This window comes from Cetorhinus maximus, chromosome 1 (assembly GCF_964194155.1).
Source record: "Cetorhinus maximus chromosome 1, sCetMax3.hap1.1, whole genome shotgun sequence".
NCBI lineage: Eukaryota > Metazoa > Chordata > Chondrichthyes > Lamniformes > Cetorhinidae > Cetorhinus > Cetorhinus maximus.
The window spans coordinates 40,763,986-40,787,818 of NC_135879.1; the positions used below are offsets into that span (position 1 = coordinate 40,763,986).

A 23,833-nucleotide genomic window follows, 5' to 3' on the forward strand; every position below is an offset into this window, starting at 1 on the left:
ACTGCTTCCAATGCAAGTATATCCCTCCATAAGTAAAGAGACCAAAACTGTGGACAGTACTCTAGGTATGGCTTCACCAATGCTCTGTACAATTGTAGCAAGATTTTCTGTCTTTTATACTCCATTCCCCTTGCAATAAAGGCCAACATTCCATTTGTCTTCCTCATTACTTGCTTGTCTGCATGTTAACTTTTTGTGATTCATGTACAGCAACACCCATACCCTTCTGTGCTGTAGCATTGTGCAGTCTCTCTCCATTTAAATAATATTCTGCTTTCCTATTCTTCCTACCAAAGTGGACAATCTCACATTTTCCTACATTATACTGCATCTTCCAATTTTTTCCCACTCTATTTATATGCGTTTGCAGACTCTTTGTATCCTCCTCACAACGAGCTTTCCTACCTATTTTGTATCGTCAGCAAATTTGACTACAACACAGTTGGTCCCTGCCATCCAAAGCTGATGGAATTGAAAATCAATCATTGTATGAGACACTAAACAGAATAGCTGAAAAGCCAAATAAACTGTAAGTCTGCAAAAGACAATGAAAAATTAATACCTATTAATGTCACAATAGAGTGTTGTAATAAACATCATTTTGATGTAAAGGGTGGTGAATGTGTTATAGATTCCATGGAGGTGCAAATGGAAGCACTTCATAAGTAACAGTTACTTTTTGTGAATGATAGTTCCTTTAGGAGCAGGCCATTTCAACTATGTCCTTATTATTAAGATTGTTGCCAAGTGAAACCACCAATGGAGGTAGAATTTATGTAGCTCGCAATCTTACCAATTACATGCACCGTAGGGTAACACAAGGATACAGTGAGGAAATAAATCAGTAAAATCACCTAGAGTGGTAAGAACAGTAACATATAAAATTTTAAAAAAATATATTGTGTATTGGATCTGGTTTTGTGCCAACAGTAATTTCAATATGGTGCCAACTACCAGTGTGCCCTCTTGCTGTCATTGTGAAGTCAACCTTGACTCCGTGATAGCACTCTTGCTTCTGAAGATCCTAGGTTCAAGCCTTATCCAGAAAGTTGAGCAAATGATCCACATTGACACTCCAATGCAGTGTTGAGGGAGTGCTGCCCTATTGGAGATGCTGTCTTTCAGAGGAGATGTTAAACTGAGGCTCTGTCTTCCTTCTTAGATGGATATAAAAGATCCCATGGCACTTTTTAAAGACCAAACGAGGAGTTCTCCATTGGGCCTGGCTAAAATTTATCCCTCAATCGAAATCACAAAAACAAATCTAGAAATTTATCACAATGCTAGTTGTGGGAGTTTGGTGTGTAAAAATTGGCAGCTATTATATTACAAAAATACTTAGTTGGTTGTTAAGCATTTTGGAATGTCCTGTGGATGTGAAGGATGCTATGGGCTGGATTTTACAGGGCACACTGGGGTGTGGGGGTGAGGGGGTGGGGCGGAGTGGGGTGTTGTGGGGGTGGGTGGGGTTAGGGGTGCAGGGGTGGGGGGTGCAGGGGTGGTATGGACTGCTCGTCCTCTTCCTGTCCCCAGAAGGAAAGTCAGTCCTGAAAGGACCAAGTTTTTAAAAAGGGTGCCCTGCATCAATGACACACAGGGAGCTGGCTCAACAGGCTGAAGATCAGACTTTTGACCCACAGTGGACAAGAAGTTTCACCCTCTAGAGCTGTCGGCCAACCTAATTGGTCATCAGCTCTAGCAGAACTCAGTAGTGGCTGCTGCTGGGACTGCAAGGAGGCCCCAGAAGGAAGATCATGGTGACCATGGTAAGCCCTGGGCTTTTGGGGCAGGGAGGGATCAGAGGGCCTAGGGAGAGGGGAAGGGGTAGGGGCCGGGTTTTGGAGGGCAGGCAGGGAGGAACAATGGGTGGGAGGGGTGGTGACATCTTCGGAGGGGGAGATGCTCCTGATGCATATAAGGCACCCCACCCCCGATTGATGAACCGTCCCTTCTTTTCAAAGAAGCCATTTCAAAAGAAGTCTTTGCACTCTGGCCCACCTGACACTGCCCAATGTTTGATGGCAGTGGGTGCGGAGCCCTTAACTGCCACTTAATGAGCAGTTAAGAACCTCAATAGGCCTAAAGGCAGCAGCCTAGTGTTTATCTATCCTTCCTTTAAATGCATCTATGCTATTCACCTCAACTACTGCCTGTGGTAGCGGGTTCTACGTATAGCCATTCACTGGGTAAAGCAGTTCCTCCTGAAGCCCCTATTGAATTTATTAGGTTAAATCTGACAGAAAAGGTTGATAAGAGAGGTGAAATGGAAAGATGTGTAAGTAGAAGTAACGTTTTTATGCTTTTAACATACTTTTATGAACATGTACTTTTATGTTGGTATTAGTACCATAACATTACTGACAGTAGATAAACATTATTACTGTAATATTAGTGTTTGTCCAGACATATGGATATCTGTATTGAAAGTATAAATAACTGGGTGACTTGCACAGTAAACGTAGGAAATTTTGAGATGATAACAATGGTCCAGAAGTTGCTGACAAAGTAATGGTGAGCTCACCGTTCCTGCCGTTATTAGTGCATAAAAAACCCCCCAGCAATTTGGTGAAGAAGAGAGATGTCATAAGTTCTGTTTCATCACAGATTTGAACAATTTGTGCTGCTCTACCGAAAAATTACCATTTTGCTTTAGACTTCCCTATTGTGTATCATAAAATTGTGGGATTTGCGGCTTAAAAGCAAATTAATCTCACCACAGGCATTTAAGGTTGATAATTCACGTCATTAGGACCATGGAGCTTGGAGAGCAGAAACTGTACAATAAAACTGTAAAGTCTTACTCCTGCAGGTAATAAACTGTTCCTAGAGGTTTATAAATATTAAATTTTAAATTTTACATTTTTTTATTATTCCTCTTTTTCCCCTTTCTTCATTCAATCTTTTATTTCATTTTTAAAATTTTTATTGTATTTCTGGTTCACCCTATTTCCTTCTCAGCCATTCAGTCTGCTTCTTTCTTTAGCTTTAAATTTAATTGATTATGGAGGTGGATTATTGGTCCCGTCGTTCTCTAAGATCCCAGATGCTGTGTTGACCACATTGCAGGATTATCAACTTGCCCTTCCAGCAAACTGCAGCACAAAAATAATTGGAATTAAAAGGCAAAACAAAATGCAACTCCCAATGCTGACCATGAGGTACCCCACTGCAGTATTTTCTAGGCCAGTGTAAATCTGTTCAGTTTTATTCTCCATTTATAATTTTGACAATTTCAGGGCATTAAAAATGGATGAAGCTCATTCTGTCCCATCTCAATGATTGATGCGCAATTTTCTATGATAGTTTGAATATCGTTTTTGTACACTTTTATTGCACATTTTCAAAACATCTGGATTTCAAGAATTTAATCCATCACATCTTGAGGTACTACTAATGTTCATAATCTGCATATCACCTGGAATCTGACCTTACATAAATCAATTAAAGATACAAGTTAAGATGATAAAAAGGTCTCAAGACTAAATTAATGTTAAATAATTGCAAAGAATTAGTGGATTTGAGATTAACATATTTGCATCGTGCAATGCTGTCTTTTCAATTTCTGTAATGGAAGTTAGCACATGATTTTATCATTTGTTGGAACCTGCATAACAGTAACACATCTTCAAAATGCATGAAACAATCTGGAAATTCATTAATATTAATGTGCTCCGGGGGCAGAAAAGATGCCTTCATAGACTTTTCGGTGTAGAAATGTGCAAATAGATGATTGAACATCACATTTACTTGCAAGTAAAAGATTACAGTATTAGCAGGATAATCATCGCCTCAAGTATATTAATTACCACTTTTGCATAAAATGATAAAAGCTTTTTTAGAAAGGTCATAAATGTATGTAAATGGTTTGTAAAGAATTCAGTTGTGAAATAACAGTATTGTAAGTTACTTTCTTTTGCCCAGTTTGTTGTAAAGATAGTGCAAGCCCTAGCTTTTTCAAAACATTATAATTTGGTTGCAGACAGTGTGAAAGTAAACACTTCTGATCATCAGCCAATCCAGCTGTAGGGGCTGTTCTTGATGAACAAATAAATTTATAAGAGTAATTAACAGAGGTGAATGGAAAGGAAATTGATACAGAGCCCGATAAAGAAGACTCCTTCCACTGGCTGACAACAATTTGAGACCAGTCACCACATCCAGCTGCAATTTATGTTACAGCTAAACAAACCTTGTTAGTGTTTGAACAAGATTCAACTTTCTGTCAGATGATGAAGGGAGGAGTCAACAGAAATCCAAGGATGTGGATTTCATATTACAATCTTCACAGAAACTGAGGTCAAAATGAGTGCTGGGGCAGAAGTTGATGCATCGATAACAACAGAAATGATTTATCTATTGAAGGATTATACTTTAGATTACAAGTCCTCTAATGGCAGATTCAATACAGCCTCTTTGAAGCCTACAATCACACCAGCAAAGGAGGATAGTGAGGATTGGGAATACAACCTGGCAATATACTTGACTCTCTTCTTCTTTTTGTTGCTCTTGCTGGTTTTATTTCTTTTTATGGTCATCAAACAGCTGAAGAATTCAGTAGCAGCTGTTGTGTGGCAGCCTGGTTGCTCTGTTAGAGAACCCTGGAGTGCACACAGAGAGCAGGCTGTCTAGAAGCAAGCTGCATTCTCTACCACTGTTATCCACAAGTTTTCCAGCAGTGACAGGTAATGTGAATGATAAGCAAAATTATTTTTTGCATGTTTTCCAGAATCAATGCGTTATGTAGTGTGGCTGTACATTAGGTTCTTGCTGTACCAATATTATGTACATGTGAATACTGCAGAAGGTAAGTTTACTTATTACTGACAGTAAGTGATTAAGGTGGTGAAAGAACTGCATTTGTTAATGTTTTCTGTCTCTGATGGGAGCCTGCATCTAATTTTCATTGTTCAAATGTAAAGAAGCTGAAGAACTAAAAGAAAGGTTTAAAATGTCATTGCATTTTAAACCTTACACTATATTCCTGGCACTGGCAACTTTTGCCAGTGGGGGATAAGGGTGGGAATAGCAAGTCCACACCCTGTACTCCCGACCTAGCCAGCTCCATTGTTTGCAATGGTATCTCCTATCTTCCTGCAATTTTCATGGAGTTGGGCCAATGTCTCCTTGACTCATAGTCCCTCAGAGGAGTTGTGAACCATAGTCTGGATTTGGGAATCTTTTGAAAGGTAAGTTCAAAATGTCTTATCCATGCCCCCGTGCACTCCCCATGACCCCTCATACTCTCCATGTCAACTCAATGTCAACTCATGTCCCTTCCATGCCCATTCACTCAGTATGCACTATGTACATAATCAATGAGTCATGTAATAACAATGGCAAGTTGGATTAGCTGAGAAAATAAGCAGAAATCTTCTTTGAAAAAAAACTGCAGTTCCTACAACAATATCAAAGTGCTAATCAGATAAAACATTAAAATAGCAATAACAGAGGCTTCAAGCACTTCACACCTCTTAATCTTGTTCAAATAAACATTGAGACATTGACAAAAGAGATCATAGGAAGAACAACTTATTATAAGCACTTAAAGATCTCAATCAAGCAAAGTGACAATTCACTTTACTTGTCCAAACAGAATCCCTGCTGAGCTCATGCTATTCTTGGCCTGGGCTCTCAGCCAAGCATGCATAATAAGGACAGTGCCTGAGCAGCAGCAGATGAGCTGAGACAGGGGAAAAGTCAAATGTTGTTATGGAGGTGAAAATAGGCAGTCTTAGTGATAGCGCGCCTATGAGGTTGGAAACTAATTTCAGAATCAAACGTGACACCAAGGTTGTGAATAGACTGGCTTAATCTCAAACTGTTGCCAGGGAGAGGGATGGAGTCAGTGGTTAGTGAATGGATTTTGGAGTGAGGATTGGGGACAATGGTTTCAGTCTTCCTGATATTTAATTTATTCACATGTGCAGACAGGGTTTCCATATACCTAGGGAAAAGTTATGATGGCAAAGTAGGAACAGCTCCAAGGAAATTCCAAGTTATTTTTATTGAGACAGACACAGTGGGCGGAATTTAATGCCCATTTCTCCCCGCAGGCAGCTTTAGAGGTAGCAGTTGTTTGATCAGGTGGGAAGGTGTGGGGTAGAGATCCCTCTTCCTTCCTGGCTCCCTCTGATCAAGCTCCAGGCAGGAAGGGTCAAGGATGGTCCTACTGCCTGGAGACATATTGAGGCCCTTTGGTAGCTACTTAAGGACCAATTAAAGGCCTCATCCTGCTGTAGCTGGTATTCTATCAGCATTCTGCAGGGAACTCACTGCCCAGCAAAGCCTATTGGGTTTGCCTGTGGCCTAGTCACCTAGAGGGGGTCCCTGTTTCTCAAGCACTGTCTATCCAATCTACAGGCCCAGCATTGGGAAGAGGGGCCTGTGGAAAGCTGCCCTCCTGACCTTGCTTAGGACACCTTTCCCCCTCCCCCACCCTCGCTAGCACCCACTCTCTGCTACTTGCATCCCACCCCACTCACTTTATCCAGTGACCCAGTGATGATCCCTGGTGGAGGCCCAAGTGCAATACTGGAAGTGGCCATTGCTCCTGGTGGCGCTGCCATACTGGCTTAATTTTAACTTTGTGTAAGTGAATGAGTTTTGAGTGAGTTAAAATAGAGACTGGTGTGTTTATAAATGCCAGGTAAGACAGCATCAGGCCCTGCTTTGATTCCCACTACAGGAAAAAGCCTAAAACTACTCAATATTTAAGCTTACACATGAAGAATTACCACTTAGGCATGGTTCCAATGGAGTATTGACACCAATACAACTGAACCCTTGGCACCAGTGGAAATGGAGGAGAGTCTTGCACGAGTCACAGCCTTTAGGAAAGGAATAGAAAATATTTTAGGGAAAAGCACCAAAGCTTCAAGCAGACTTTTGTAGTTATTTCATATGTGAGCCAGCAATGAATAATCACAGGGACCTTTTAGTCAAACACCTTCCTCAACTTCACAAACTTTATATATGTGTTTGCATGTATATATTCCATGAGTGCATATATATGTGTGTACATGTGTGTTGTTCATTTGCATTTGTCACACATAAATTGCACAGTCATACAATATAAATTTAAGTTGCCCTGTTATCATTTCGGTGTTGACATTGACTGCTTTTGGGTGCTTTTATTTGCCTTCCTTTTGATATGGAGAACTTTACATCAGCAACTTCAAAGCCAGTAATGTTTGATGTATTAGATGGAGTGCAGTTCATTTCATTCAAAGTTAGTGCTTTAATTTCAGAGTTGATGATAGCGATATCAACATGTTATTACAAGCTTGGTATCAGTAACGAATGAACTGAAATTAACAGCCATTCTATGAGACGAATTCAAAAAGGTGGAACCTTCATATACGTGTAGCACTAGGACTCAGCAGATCTTTTGGAAGAGCATTAGTCTGTCATTCTGTGTTTGCAATGTGTGGCAGCTGCCCAGAAGTCTCCAAATAATAATTTGTTCACTGTTTGATGAGGGTTTCTGATAACTGGAGAGAAACACTGACACCTGGATTTCAGCAGCCATCAGGCTCCCTAGGTATCTTCAATGTCAGCCTGAAAAAATGCTTCCTTTGCACTTTTCTAAAATGGCCATTTGTGTGAGAGCCAGGAATGTGTAGTGGAAGTATACAGAGCAAGCAGATGGTGATTTCAGTTAGCATGCAATGTTGATTTGACACCAATGGTGCCACCTTCAACCTGAATGCTCCAATCAAATGCCCTCTCTTAATCTCATACAGCTGGACATACATTCAGCAGCAGGAAGGACCACCCACCAGAGTTATTTAAAGGGACCATCAACTACTTTCAGGTTAATTGCTGATTGATTTCTACTGGCTGCTGCTGAGATAGTAGGAATAGCTGCTGGTTTGCATTATTATTTAAAGTTGCTGAAGACAACAGGAAATGGTGCGGCACATAATGAAGGGCTTAGTTCTGCCTTCAACGGCTCTGCTCAGACCACTTGCTCCCAGTCGTTGGTGCTATAGTTTCTATTCGCCTTGGCTTGCAACATGACAGGGAGAAAGAGCAGAGATGACACAGAAAAGTCCAAAGAGGGAGGAGGTGGAGGGTGAGAAGGGCTCGCAGCGGAAGGTCATATCCATCCATGGTCTACAGGGAGCAAATCTCTGATCTCAGCCTCAGCGAAGAACAGTGTCTCCACTTCACAAAGTAGGTGCTCAATGAAACCTGCAACTTTGCAGAGCTGCAGCCTCATAGCACAGATGAGTTGAGAAATGTCTTCACTTAAAGGGTTGTGAATCTTTGGAATTCTCTACCCCAGAGAGCTGTGGAAGATCAGCCATTGAATATAAGACAGAAATCAATAGATTTTTGGATACTAAGGGGATTAAAAGGTATGGAAATAGCCTGAGAAGGTGGAGTTGAGGTAAAAGATCAGCCATGATCTTATTGAACGGTGGAGCAGGCTTGAAGGGCCAAATGGCTCTCTTTAGCTCCTTTTTTTTGTTCTTATGACGATGACCATAATCTTGATTTTTGTTTGTGTCGGACTTTTTCCAGGCATGAGCAGACAAAATTTGCAATATTTTCCAGTTTGCCATCCACTTTTGTATAAGAGAGGTCCCTGAGGCTCAATGTGCAAAGAAGGATGAACACATTATATTCTCTGTTGATGGAGAGAAACAGGTAGAGCAAGCACCAGGATAGCAACCTGTCCTATGGTGTAGGGAATCATTGAGTTCACATGCATCACTCTGTGGGCACCGCATGTAAATTCGGGGATGTATCACAATCAGAAAGTGTTCCACTCCCTTCACTGTCCAGTTGCTATGTGACCATATTCAGCACATCATGCAGCTCAGTGCCCGGTGTTCTGGCAGCAGTCATGATTCCTTTATTCTGTGGCAGCTCCTGGTACCATCTGTATTGAGTCACCAAGAGAAACTGGCTACTGGGGAACAAGAGCTATCCATTGACCACCTGGTCCATGACAAACAAACGCACATGGGCAGAATGCACCTAATGAGAGCCATGCTGCCATGTGGAATGTGATCGAGCAGACCAATGGGGTGCTTAAGCAATGCTTCTGCTTCCTGCACCTATCTGGTGGAGCCCTACAGTATATAGCAGAGCACCTGTCATGATTTATCTTGGTCTGCTGAATTCTGCAAAACCTCCCTATTGTGAAGGTGCAGCCTTTGCCACAGGTGCACAGTGAACAGCTGAGGAAGAAGGAGAAGATGGAGGAGGAGGAAGAGGAGGAGGAATAAGAAGAGGAGAAGGAGGAAGAGAAACAGGAAGCAACACATCCCCTTTTGGAATCATAGGAGTTTGTGATCAACTCATCTCACTGTGGTACCTTCAATGCAATCCCAATTCTCCATTCATCAGCAGTCCCACACCTTATCTTACCTCTGTTATTGACCATTACAACATTCTATTGGCCTCAATGCTGAAATAAAAGCCATCATTACGTCTTCACCCTTGTATCCCTCAGCATGGAATTTCCACAACATTGGACTGTAACTTCCTCGGAATGGCAATCAACATTGGATTGTCATTCAGTGCCCAAATACTTATGGGATTTTTCTTCTGATCCTATCTCACCCGACCTTCCAACTCAGGCCGGGCAATACCCAGGCAGCACATCCCCCACACAGCGTTGAAGGACAGCTCTGTCAAAGTGAAGGAGGACATGCCCCCTTGTAATTCTGGCACTAGCTGCCATAAACCAGGTAAGTTAAAGATCTCAGTGAAATTTAAATGTCCTTGACAGACCTCGGTGGGAGGGAGGGGGGTGGTTTGGGGGTGGTGGGGGGGGCGCGCTTGGACCTTGGAGGGAGGAGATGGGACCTTGGTGGGGGTGGTGCGGGGGTCGGATTGGGGGGTGAGGGCCAGGTCAGATTGTGGGGGGTTCAGGCCTTGGTGCAGGGGCTGGGGTGGGGGTCGGACCCTTGGGGGGTGGTGGGAGGGTTGGGTTGGGTTGGGCCTGTAGGGTGGGGGATGTTGGGTTGGGTGGAGTCAGGCCTGCGGAGGGGGGTTGGGGGTTTCTGGTCGGGTCAGGTGCGGGGGGGATGTGTTGTTGGGTCAGGTCCTAGTGGGGGAGTTGGGCCTCAGATGGGTGTGGGAGTCAGAGTTGGGCCCACGGGTAGGGAAATCCCATTGTGGGGGTTGGGAGGTGAGGAATACTGTGAGGGTGCGGTTAGTCGGCGGTGCGGGGGGAATCCTTTGGGGGGGCCGGGGGTGTGGGGGGTCAGGGGTGTGGGGGAGCCTCCTGGGGGGGTTGGAGGTGTGGGGGCAGTCCCCTGGGTGGTTGGGGTGTGGGGAAGTCCTCTGGGGCGATCAGTCTGGGTTTTTACAATAGTACCCAGAAGTTAGAAGAGGTTTTAATTATTCTAACTTTTTCTGAGTAATTATTGATGTGAAACAATCAGAAGCAACCAAAGTTTGCAATTTAAATTGTATTTTCAAATGGTTTCTAGAGCAGGGCAATTGCCCAGGGAAAGTTTGCGCTTTTGGGCCATTGCCATGCAAACCCTTACCTGTGAAGTTCCAAGAAGGGTTCCCCAGCATATCTGTGGGGTACCCCCCGCAATCCGACGCTGGGGAGCTTAGAAGTTATGGCCCATTATTATATCTTTGTTGGACTTTTAAAAACAATTGTTGTACCAACCATTGGACATAAATTTCCTCCATCAGCTCATTTGTATTACTTGCACAGAATTGTGACTACCCAGGCACCATATGTGTCAGCAGGGCCATAGCACCAGGCCAGATCTTCAAATCCTCCCGGACGTCAGTGAAGGGGCCAACAAACTCTTGGGGGATGGTCCAACTCTGTGCAATGCAATCCAAGTGCAGGTGTCTTGTAGGCAGAATAGAAAAAGAAATACTGCCTTAAACATTGTTTACTACCTGCAGAAAACAGAATTTTTAAGATTCCAACGGCTTCTTTCTCAAGGACTTCTCACTTCCACATTGAACAGTTGATCCTGACAACTGCTGCACCTTTCTGAACTCTTTCCAAGTTAGACTGACCGCAGCAGTGTTCCTACACCAGGAAGTCTGGGTGCTCTTCTTGTTACTGGCTCTCACTCAATATTCAAATAAAACCATTGGCGACTTTCCAGGCATATTGTGGATGAGCTGCAGTGCCACTGGGAAGTTGGAGGAAACTGTTTAAATGTGAAAGTTGGACAGAAATGGCGTGCTTACCTTGTACAAGAAAATTCTTATGCTGCTCTGGCATATAGTAAGAGATCCAGAAACAGTGTGGAAATTCACTCCAACATATTGATTCATGAAACTTCAAATGTCCGTATGCATTGGATTTATTGACTTGTGTTCTTTTACATTATTTGGAGGAATCGAGCATTTGAAACCCTGGGTCTATTGTTCATTCACCCTTTTCAGTGTCTTTCCATTGAGTTCCAGTCACTACTAAAAAGCAATGATTTGGATCCAGTGACAATGTTGATCCTGTCTGGATGGAGGTGTAGGGCAGTATTGTCCCCTCCTGCCATCAGCGGGATTTGTGGCAGGTGGGGGAGGAAAGATTGGCGGAATATAAAATATTGGTTTCCTTACATCAGGAAATGAAGTTGGGATCTTCCTCTCCCAACTTTCATGGCGGGCTGATGGTGGGTCGACTTTCCCACTGAAGCTCAGTGGAAACCCATTTTGCGTCTCATGCATGCTCATTAAAACCCCAAAGGACCAGAATCATGCACCTCCATCAAATCTTCCGCCCTGCCAGTGGGAATTTACGCCATTCTGTTACCTGACTGCACAAATGTGGCCTGCACCCAGCAAGGGAGAATTTTAGAGCACTTACCTTACAGTCGATGCTGCCTACACCACTGGACCTGACCGCAGGTATAATGTGTACGGAAGACACAAAGGGTGTGAGGTCTGCAGGAGACGAAGTGGGGGTGGTGGGTGGAAGGTACGAGGTGGGGGGGGTGAATGGAAGAAGCAAAAGGGGGGGTTGGGCGGAGTGAGGGGGTATAGAAGGAAAGCATGAAGGGGAAGGGGGAGGGAGGAGGGAGGGAGGCATGAGGAGAAGATGGGAAGTGAGCAGGGAAGGAGGGTGGGGCAGAGTGTTTCAGAGGAAAGGAGGGTGGGGCAGAGTGTTTCAGAGGGAGGGGTTGGCTGGGTCAATGTTGGAATCCTCGGGAAGAGAACAGACGGTGCTGATGATAGGAGGGGTTGGAGACTGTGAGAGGGGGAATTGGTATACGCTAGGGTGGTAGGATCAAGGTGGGTATGGTGGGTATGGTTTTCATCTGGATGGTCATTGAGGGGGCAAGGATTGTGGCACAGATTATGGAAGTGGTGAGGATCAGGATGGGCATAGACACAGTGACTGGTGTGGACTCAGTGGGGAGTGAAGGCAAGTCCAAGTTGACGGTGATAGTGTCGAGGGTGATTGGAGGTGGGTGCTCAAGGGTTACTGAGAGGGGAATGATGGTGACATGGGAGGGGGGGGAGGTTGATGGCGATGGGGGTATATTAGTGGGTGAAAGGAGGTGGATAAAAGGTGGTGGAGACAGTCTGCTATGTGAAATGCACCATCCTGAGACAGAGGCAATTCAACACCAAGGCAACGCCTTTGATGTCCAACTGCAAAACATTGAGGTGGGGGGAAGGATCTGCTCAGGTGGGTGGAGCTGAAGGTCAGCACAACTGGACAACAAAAGGAAAACTGTCACAATCATGTGGAGACTGTATGAGAGCTTTCTGCTTTACAAATCCTCACAGGCTGGTGAAGGCTACGCGGCAGCAGGTCTGGCCCAGAGAGTTCTCAAATCACTGAAAACTCAGCAAGGTGCAGAGCTACCATTCACCCTGAGTCATTCGCCATTGGCTCCAGTCAGGGTTAGAAGAAAAGGGAGGGATGGAGGGGGATATCTATAAGGGGCATACAGGTCAATGGCAGACAAGTTGCGACTGCAGACCTCCATCCTCCCGGGGTAATGGACCTACCTGACAAGATTTCATTTGGTTAGTCTTTCCATAATGACAAGGTCTCTCCGTAGAGTCTCGAAGGCAGTGGAGACAAGTGTATTAGTGTGAATGGGAGGCCTCTCACACATGGCAGTCATCACCCTTGTCAAAGAACAATGTCTCCATGTGCAACCATATATTAGGGGGAGGAAGATCCATCCTTGGTACCCCCTGGAAAGGGTGGAGTGCATGTGACCATTAAAAAAACTAGCAACAAGAATGAATCCAGTAGACTTCCAATCAGTGCAAGCTAACATATATCTATATATATCTATATATATAATATATATATATATACACACATACAATGATTGTACACTCTTGCCACCAGTGTTAATTCAAATTTCTTAATTTTCCTTACTCTAGCGCTACATTTAGGTGCATCCCTGACATCCGCAGCAGAGGTTGAGGCAGCTGGCTGACTACCATGACCCTGTATCTGTAATGACTTTGGTGGGCAACTCTGGAGGTCCAAGGCCTGAAGGATGCTGAAACAAAAACAGAATTACCTGGAAAAACTCAGCAGGTCTGGCAGCATCGGTGGAGAAGAAATCAGTTAACGTTTCGAGCCTTCACGACCCTTCCTCTCTGAAGGACGCTGACCTGCTTTGGGTCTCCTGCTCAGAGGCAGGTGCATCCTTCACGGCTTGAGCAGCTGGAGCTGATGGGGTCACCTGCACACCCTAGGAGTGTCTTGGATGGATGCACCCGCAGTGTCCGCCTGACGCTCCACCACCCTTTGGGTGCCTGAGGGACCCTCCTTGACTCCATGAGCAGAAGGGACACTTGGAGGGAGGTTGAGGTGTCCTGAGCTATCCCAGAAGCTCACCCATGGCTAGGGCGATGGAGTGCAGGTCCAAGTGCATATCTTTTTTTTATTCACTTATTGGCTGTGGGCGTCACTGGCTAGGCCAGCATTTATTGCTCATCCCTAGTTGCCCTTGAGAAGGTGGTGGTGAGCTGCCTTCTTGAACCGCTGCAGTCCATGTGGTGTAGGTACACCCACAGTGCTGTTAGGAAGGGAGTTCCAGGAATTTGACCCAGCAACAGTGAAGGAACGGCGATATATTTCCAAGTCAGGATGGTGAGTGGCTTAGAGGGGAACTTCCAGGTGTTGGTGTTCCCATCTATCTGCTGCCCTTGTCCTTCTAGATGGTAGTGGTTGTAGGTTTGGAAGGTGCTGTCTAAGAAGCCTCGGTGAGACCATACAGAGCACCTTGTAGATGGTACACACTGCTGCCACTGTGTGTCAGTGGTGGAGAGAGTGAATGTTGTGGATGGGGTGCCAATCAAGCAGACTGCTTTGTCCTGGATGGTTTCAGGTATCTTGAGCGTTGTGGGAGCTGTACTCATCCACACAAATGGAGAGTATTCCATCACACTCCTGGCTTGTGCCTTGTAGATGGTGGACAGGCTTTGGGGAGTCAGGAGGTGAGTTACTCCCACAGGATTCCTAGCTTCTGACCTGCTGTTTTGCCACAGTGTTTATATGGCTAGTCCAGTTCAATGGTAACCCCCAGTATGTTGATAGTGGGGGAATCAGCGATGGTAATGCCATTGAATGTCAAGGGGCAATGGTTAGATTCTCCCTTGCTGGAGATGGTCATTGCCTGCCACTTGTTTGGCATAAATGCCAATTGTCAGCCCAAGCCTGGATATTGTCCAGGCCTTGCTGCATTGGACATGGACTGCTTCAGTATCTAAGGAGTCGCGAATGGTGCTGAACATTGTGCAATCATCAGCGAACTTCCCCACTTCCGACCTTATGATGGAAGGAGGGACATTGATGAAACAGCTGAAGATGGATGAGCCAAGGACACTACCCTGAGGAACTCCTGCAGCGATGTCCTGAAACTGAGATGACTGACCTCCAACAACCACAACCATCTTCCATTGTGTTAGGTGTGACTCCAATCAGCAGAGAGTTTATCCCCTCATTCCCATTGAGTTCAGTTTTGCTCCGGCTCCTTGATGCCACATTCAGTCAAATGCTGCCTTGATGTCAAGGGCAGTCACTCTCGTGTCACCTTTGGAGTTCAGCTCTTTTGTCCATGTTTGAACCAAGACTGTAATGAGGTCAGGAGCTGAGTGGTCAAGCGGAACCCAAACTGAGCGTCAGTGAGCAGGTTATTGATAAGCAAGTGCCACTTGATAGCACTGTTGATGACCCCTTCCATCATTTTACTGATGATTGAGAGTAGACTGATGGGGCAGTAATTGGCCAGGTTGGAATTGTCCTGCTTTTTGTGTACAGGACATACCTGGGCAATTTTCCACATTAGCAGGTAGATGTCAGTGTTGTAGCTGTACTGGAACAGCTTGGCTAGGGGCACGGCAAGTTCTGGAGCACAAGCCTTCTGTACTATTTTCAGAATATTGCCTTCAGCTGTTTCTTGATATCATGTGGAGTGAATCGGATTGGCTGAAGACTGGCATCTGTGATGCTGGGGACCCCCGGAAGAGGCCGAGATGGATCATCCACTCGGCACTTCAGGTTGAAGATTGTTGTAAGTGCTTCAGCCTTATCTTTTGCACTGATGTGCTGGGCTCCTCCATCATTGAGGATGGGGATATTTGTGGAGCCTCCTCCTGCTGTGAGTTGTTACATGTCCACCACCATTCACAACTGGATGTGGCAGGACTGCAGAGCTTAGATCTGATCCAGTGGTTGTGCGATCACTTGTCTATCGCTTGATGTTTACACTGTTTGGCATGCAAGTAGTCCTGTGTTGTAGCTTCACCAGGTTGACACCTCATTTTCTGGTATGCCTGATGCTGCTCCTGGCATGCCCTCCTCCACTCTTCATATCTGGCAGAAAATGTGCATTCTGTTAGACCAAGGACTCCATGGTGTCCACCATCCTTCCCATGGAGACTTCCATGCACTCACATGCTGGAGCATTGACGTCAGAGAGCATGTGGATTCTCTCCTCTGTCTTTTGAGTCACTCTGTTGAAGGCCTCTGACACCTCTGCCTGATGTCCCCCTGTGCCTCTTTGATACCCCAGTATCTTTTCCATGGCCACTTCCAGAGGCTTATTATCTGATTCAGACATAGCAAGGGTCTCTTCTTCAGCAGTCCTCCAACTGCCAGAGACCTTGGCTGTCACTACTTCCGCCTGCTGTGGACAAGGGTCTACGAGGTGACAACCAGAGTGTGAGCCTGAGCCTAAACTAGATCTATGACCCACAGAGGTGTGTGTCTCTGATGGAGAGTGACGGTGAACACTGTGACGGCTGTACGGGCGTGAAGTAGCCCTCGTCTTCCTTTTGAGGTGTCCTGGAGGCTAGGCTTACTTTTGGCACCTAGAGTGCAGAGAAGAGAGAATGAGTAACTGCCTAGGTTGGCTCAAATGTTGCACTTATCAATCATCTTGGTTTTCTGAGGGTGGTCTGGATTATGCATGCTTCCTCACTAGATGGTTGGGGAATGCTGACCTCACCACCAGCACAGGCACAGTCACAGTCCTCCCCTGTCAGCTCGGCAGCCTGCTGTTCAAATTGTGTGAGGGGCTGAAGCTCAGGCATCCCTCCTCCCATTTTCTCTCTGTGCATCCTGCTGTGGGCCACCTTCTCATGCATAGAGACAGATAGATGGATTGTGAGCATGTATAATGAAAGAGCAGGTTGTAGGCTGCTAATTCTGTTACTGCTAACTGACCCTGTGACTCATCAAAACCCAAGCACCATATGAATGACATAAGTGAGGAATAGTCTCCAGTTGCCGGAATGAGTGCAGCTCCTAGAGCACTTGGGAAGATGGACACCATCCACGACAAAGCAGGCTGCTTGCTTGACACCCCATCCAGCAACCTTAACATTCAGTCCCTCCACAGTGACAGCAGTATGTACCATGTACAAGATGCACTACAGCAACTCAGCAAGGCACCTGGGACAGCACCCTCCAACCCCGTGAGCTCTACCAGCTAGAAGGACAAGGGCAGCAGATGCATTGGAGCAGCAGCACTTGCAGTTGGCCACTGTGTCTTCACTGTGGCTGCATTAAAACCTTGCAGTTCCCTCGCAAATAGCATGCACATTGACTGCAGGAGTTCTAGAAACAGCAGCCCACCACATTGTCAAGGCCATTTAGGGATGGGAAAGGGAAATGCTGGCTTTGCCAGTGACACCCAGGTCCCATGAGACAAAGGCAGATGTGGTGAGGTGGGTTGTAAGGGTAGAAGGTTCACCTATCCTAGTGGCACGGATTAAACCATTGACCCTTTTCCTGCACTGCAGGGTGGTCCTCCTCCCCACCCCAATTGGTGCTGATCACCCCGGCTACCTGCTCCCAGGCCACAGTGGTCAGCTGGGATGGCCTCCTGAAGCCATCCCTGGGGAAGAGGACATCCCACCTTTCCTAGCTGTCTCCAGGGATGCGTCGCTGAAGTGGGGAGCTGTGGCTTGCTGCCTTCTCCTACTCACCCTTTCATTCTTGCCGTTAGTAAAGGGCTGTCCATGTGCCTTTTAAATATGGTGCCCAGGCATGATGGCGGGGTGCCCGCCTTCCTACCCGCCCCACCATGAGACTTGATGCGGAATGTGTGCATGCATGACTAATGAAGCGGGAGCACATGATTACACATAAAAGCCCACCCTGCTCCGCGGTGACAATTACTCCTGCTTTCTCATCCCACCATGGAACTTATGGCAGAAGGGGAAGATTCCGCCCTATGACTCTAAGCTGATGCTCTAGCTGTCTACCCTGTGCTAGGGGGTATTGCCTTCTTTAAGCTGGAGGTCTATACCCATGGCCTCCATCCTATGTGGCTGAGGAGAAGGCAGCTGGTGCTGCTCCTGTTGCTGTTGGCGTGGTTGCTTGTTTTGGTCTTCATCAGAGGTCCATTCTACACTGTGTTAGTTCTCCCTTGCTTCAGGGAAGGTGGATTACAGGTGGTTGAAAGTACATCCAAAAAGTCAGAAATGAACATCAAATCAGTGAATTCAGGCTGTCTGAACGAAGCCTGCAGGCACAAACCATTCACAGAGGCTAGCCACAAACTTTGCAAGCTCACTTTTATGAAGGCTTCCTGAACATCAGTTTCTTTGTTCAATGACTCCCACTGTTCTCTCACTTCATTGACCCTGATTCACACACAGCTCAGGAAACCAATACGTTCGCTGTTAAAGTCAGAAAACTCAGTTAATTCCCTCTTTTAATTTTTAATTATTTACCGACAGCTGCACAGGGGTTTCTCGTTTGCTTGCAAACCTGGACATGGAAGGATCATGTCGGGTTCCTGATCCAATGCCAATTTTCGCAGCTTCAACCCACCCCTCCCAAACTCCCTCCAGCTACCCCCCTCCAACCCACGCCTGCATCCCCATTACATTTAACATTCTACCCAGCATTCCTAGAACATTCTTCTCCAATGTCTGTGGAACTGTGGGACTGCACTTCTTGCCTGGGAGCCCGCCACAAGATGCTGCTAGAGACTGTAACCCCAGCCCACTGTCACATCCCAGGGCTACCCTCAGTGTTGTTAATCACTACTCTGCATAACATTTATGTCCTTATAAATTCTATGACTCACCATGAGCAAAGTTACTAAACCTTCATTAGTATTATGTTCATATATAAAGCTACTATTGTTTGTGAATATACCCACTTGAGGATTGAAGTGATTTTGCTTTTGGTCTCATTAGTTTACTGTATAAAGAGTGTAATTATAGAAAAATATTCTAGATTCTAATGATACGGAAAATTGAATTAGATTACAATATGTTTTATTTCATTCTCACCTGGGGGCTAATGATTTGTGGATATTTCACTCAACCCTATATTAGCTTTGGTGCACTATCCTCTCCATAGTATGCTTTTTTTTCCAAATATGATTTAATACACAGTTAATAATGTTTTATGAATAATGCTTTATTTTGTAACTATCTTGCCCTATAAATGTATCCTTTATAATGTACAGATTTTGTTTGTTTTGTGGAATTGTTTTTTAAGTATATCTATTTGGTATTTAATTAAAATAGAGATCAGATTATTAGAAATGTCTAATAACACAATCTAATTTGGTACACTTAGCATTTATGGATACAACTTGGAATATCTTTTACAATAACTAATAATTTCCCAAGTTGCAAGGTATAAACTATAATTGGCTGATGTTGTATATATTGCAATTAAGACCATTATACAAAATATCCTACCCCAAAATGTACGTAGCTCCGTTCTACTTAATCAGTTTTTTATATTTTAGTCAAATGAAGAACACCAAAAAACAATTCTAGATAATGAATCCTACTGGCAACCTAATAAATAATTTTTTATTATCAGATCAATGCTTGACATAACAATATACATTTTATTTCCTGTTATTTCCCTTCCTCCTATTACAGGAATATAGGCTGGAATTTTCTGGCCCTGTCATTGTTGAACCCACCGTGGGAGATTCGGCGGCCCAGCCAAAAGCCCATTAACTTTAGGCTGGATCAGACGATCTCGGAAAATCCCACCCATAGCATCAAAAACAACTCCTTCAGTGAATCTTATTGATAACTAAATGAAGACCATTCAAATTCAAAGCATGTAGTCAATTTCATGAAGTTGCTTTAATTTCTATTCTTAGTGCAAAATCTCCACTGCTGATTGATTACCTAATTTAGATTTCAGTCTTTTGATGCTTTAACATGTTACTAACAGCACAACAAAAGTGTGTTGGCAATGTAAATTACTGCATGTCATGAAAAATGTCAGTTATGTCTCAGTGGGTAGCACTCTTGTCTCTGAGTCAAAAGTTTATGGCTTTAAATCCCACTCCTTAAACCCGAGCACAAAAATCTAGGCTGATGCTCAAATGCAACACTGATGGAGTGTTGCACTGTCAGAAGCTTTGCCTTTTGGAGGAGATGTTAAACTGAAGCCCTGTCTTTTAGCTCTTTTAGCTGGGCATGAACATTCCCTTGGCAGTAGTTGAAGAGAACCAGGTGAGTTATCTCCACTGTTTTGGCCAATATTTATCCCTCAATCAACATTGGTGAAAAAAAACCCAAAATACTGTGAATGCTGGAGATCTGAAATAAAAACAGAAAGTGCTAGAAATATTCAGCAGGTCTGGCAGAATCTGTGGAGAGAGAAACAGAGATAACATTTCGAGTCCAATATGACTCTTCAGAACCCTTGAAAAAGGAGATTATCTGGTCATTATGGGATTGTTTTGGGAGCTTTCTGTGTGCAAATTTATTGCTGCTTTTCCTACCGAACAACAGTGATTACACCTCATGAGTACTCCATTGGCTGTGAAGCACTTTAGGATATCATGAGTTTATGAAAGGCACTATATAAATGCAAGTTTTTTTCAGTGTAATTTACTGTATATCATGAAAAGTGGATATAGTGAATAAATAAAATTATAGTTTTTGTACTCCAATCAGCACAGCTTACCTACCCATCTTCCACCATAAGCTCTTCCTGCCTTTTCATATCCTATGTATCACCTTGTGCACTCCCTTCTGGCCCACTCCCTAATGTTGCTCAGGTAGATGCCTTTAAAACAAGGGGCTTTTATACCGTTTCAGATTGTTCAGTAGTAGCAATCGACAGTCCTGTAATAATCTTTGCCTAGAAGTTGTTCAGTGGTATAGAGAGAAAGCTGTCCCTCTATTTTACTTTGTAGAGTAGCAGTCTCTTTTTGTTAAGAGCCTTTACCTAGCAGGTGTAGAAAGTTGCCTTTGCTGGTATAGCATATTAACTACATGGAATAAAATACTGAGCTAGCTTGTGAGGGCACACCAGTCAGCAAGTGCACAAAAGCAAGTAAGTTATGATGAACCTTTATAAGACATTGATTCGGCCACAACTGGAATATTGGGCGGAATTGTCTGGTCCCGTTGGCAGCGGGCATCATGGCAGGTGTGAACAGATAATATGGCAAGAAGGCCAAAAATCAGTTTTACGCTGTTGTGAAAGCAGTTTGTGATCGTCCCCTCCACCCATCAATGGCAGGCCGCATTTCCCGCCGTCGCATGTTGGGAATCTAATTTCAATATTTTAGCATCTCATTATAAGCCCTGCTCACCAGATTCAGCCCCCAAGCCGGATCATCTGGACTGCCGACGTGTTTTGCAACTGTACAGAAGCGACATGTGCCTGGTGAACTGCACTTCACTTGGGACTTCGAGGTTTGTTTGCTTTCCTTGCTTTGGGCAGCACTCGCAGTCATCAGCTCCAGACTTCGCAGGCAGCACCGCATCACTTTTAGGGGGCTCACGGGCAGGTCTGTACCTACAAGACCAGCCGTAAGGCAGGGGTGGCTTTTCAATGGCTGCAGGGCTAGGGCTTGCTTAGGGAAGGGGGAGAAGTGGCCTCAGGCAAGGGAAGAGGCTGCAGGGTGAGGGCTATACTGGAGAAGGGAGGGTATCCCAAGGTGTGTGTGGGGGCACATGTTGATCTGCGCAAGGGTTGAGGTGAGGGCTGGGGAGACAGTCTGTAGAGGGGATGAGGCCAGATGGAGATGTGAGAGTGCGTGTGAGAGAATGAGTGGTGTTGCCCCTTGATCTGGCAGTGAGTGAGATGTCAGTGAACGTGTGATGGGCTTGTGAGTGTGTGAGTTTAGAGTGATGAGGTGGTTGACTTACCCTGGCAGCACGGAGGAGATCATTCAATCTGTTTTCTGCCCTGGATGGCTGACCTCTTGTGTGCAGCATTGGCACTGACCACCACTGCCACTGCCTCTCAAGCAGGAGTGGTGAGACTGATGGGCCTCCTGCGGCCAGAGCGGGGGTAGAGGACATCATGGTGGACTTCCACGGCGTACAGAAGGTGTCCCAGGGATGCATCACTGAATCGGGGGTCTGCAGTCTTCTTGGCTTTCGGGGCCATGTCTTCCCTGGAGCAATCCTGGGCTGCAAGCATTTTGAACTGTGCCTGCGACTGCAATTTAAATATGGTGCTCAGCGTGAGGGAGTGGTGAGGTAATGGCGTGATGGGCAAATTGGAGACCGCCCGCCAACAAGACAGTGTGTTTCCTGTAGCTGCATAATTAATGAGGCAGGAAGAGGATGATACGACGCAAAAACCCATCATTGCGGCCGGCAGGTAAAACATCTTTTTTCACGCCCGCTGCTGCACTTAGGGCAAATCTGGGACGATTCTGCCCATTATGTCCAATTTTGGGCAACATACTTTAGTAAGGATGTGAAGGCTTTAGAGAGGGTGCAGAAAAGGTTTATGAGAATAGTTCCAGGGATGAGGAACTCCAGTTAAGTGGATAGATTGGAGAAGCTGGGGTGTTCTCCTTAGAGAAGGTCGAGAGGAGATTTGATAGAAGTATTCAAAATCATTAGCGGGCTGGCTAGAGCACATAGGAGAAATTGTTCCCATTGCAGTAAGGTTGAGAACCAGAGGACACTAATTTAAGGTGATTGACAACAGAAGCAATAATGACATGAGGAAGAATTTTTTTACACAACAAATATTTAGGATCTGGAATGTATTGGCTGAGAGCATGGTGGAGGCAGATTTTATTGACACTTTCAAAAGGTAATTGGATAAGCACCCGAAGAGAAATAATTTGCAGGGCTATGGGGAAATGGTGGGAAGTGGGACTAGCTGAGTTGCTCTTGCAGAGAGCCAGCACAGTCACGATGTACCAAATGGCCTCTTTATGTGCTGTAATCCATGATTCAAGATAAGAAAAGTGTCACTTATCTTTGTGTCTGAGGTCAGAGAAAAGTGATAGTGAAACCAACTCAGATATCATTCCTTGAGCAAAAGGTGTTTTTGGTCAGAACTGAAGATCCAAGGGGTTCAGTTAACCCTGCTGCCAAAAAGAAACTCATCAGCTTGATGTTCCATAGAGTAACACCTTCCTCTCAGGGAAGGGATGAAATTGACTCGGTCATACTACCCATAAAGATGAGGTTATGTAATCTCTGAAACATTGGACTAAACTTTGATAGCAGTGATGAATAAATGGTGCCAACTATTCATTACATTTACACTTATCCACAGACTTTATATAGAATTTTGTAATGGAACTTGCTGTAGTTACAAAGCTATTTCGGCACAGTGCCTTCCACAGGGGATCTGGGACTTGTGTGAACATGGCAAGGGTTCCAATATCTTTCTTATCACTGATGTTAACTTATCTGCAGTGTCCAGGATTAGTTCTAGCTTCCATTTTGAAGATGAAGATTATACTTTCTGTTCTTTTTTTATTAATTCAAGGATGTGGGCATCTCTGGAAAGGCAGCATTGATTGTCCACCTCTAATTGCCTTTGAAAGGGTAGTGACAAGAAACTTCCTCGATCTATTTGTGTGGCGAAAGTACTGAAAGTTTTTTTGGGGGTGTTTAACCTCCAAATCCTTGAGTCTGCACTCACTCAGTAATAATTTGTTCTTTTGAGGCTTTAACCAATCAAGCAATAGGAGGCGATCTAGTGATGTAACTCAGGAAACGTTTATTAAGCAACAAAAGTAATACTTAAAAAGCTAGGCAGCGACTTTACTGGTTCAACACAGTTCTTGCTTCCCAGTTCAGCTGAGGGCGCAAGATGACACATGACTTTTGTTGGGATGGTGTTGGTTACAGAATGTGTCTCTTAAAGAAGCCTTCATTGTCTTCTGAATATTATTGGCAAGCCTTCATTGATTACTTGTAACAATATACGTACACACAGTAAAGGGTACAGGCAAGGTCCTATCTCCTTGTCTAGGTCTTAACATGTCTCTGCTCAGCACCATGCTGACCCTAGGACTGCGTCATCTGCCTTCTCACATAACTGCATGGGTGGTACTCTACTCAGTCCCACATTAACCCTGTATGTGCCAGACCCTTATACTACGCCTCCGTCCAAGTCTTTATCTCATGGATATGGAGTTACACTAGTTTACTTCATGGGCAGAATTTC

The 23,833-nt window shown here is 44.8% G+C and overlaps 1 protein-coding gene across 1 annotated transcript in view; it reads left to right on the forward strand.

Moving 5' to 3' along the window:
* Window positions 1-4,607: 4,607 nt before the first annotated feature.
* Window positions 4,608-23,833, forward strand: part of LOC144679595 (annexin A5-like) — a 131,830-nt gene continuing 112,604 nt past the window's right edge. Inside the window, exon 1 of the mRNA XM_078540150.1 lies at window positions 4,608-4,682. The gene's annotated coding sequence lies outside the window, so the exon portion shown is untranslated. The remainder of the gene's footprint in view (window positions 4,683-23,833) is intronic.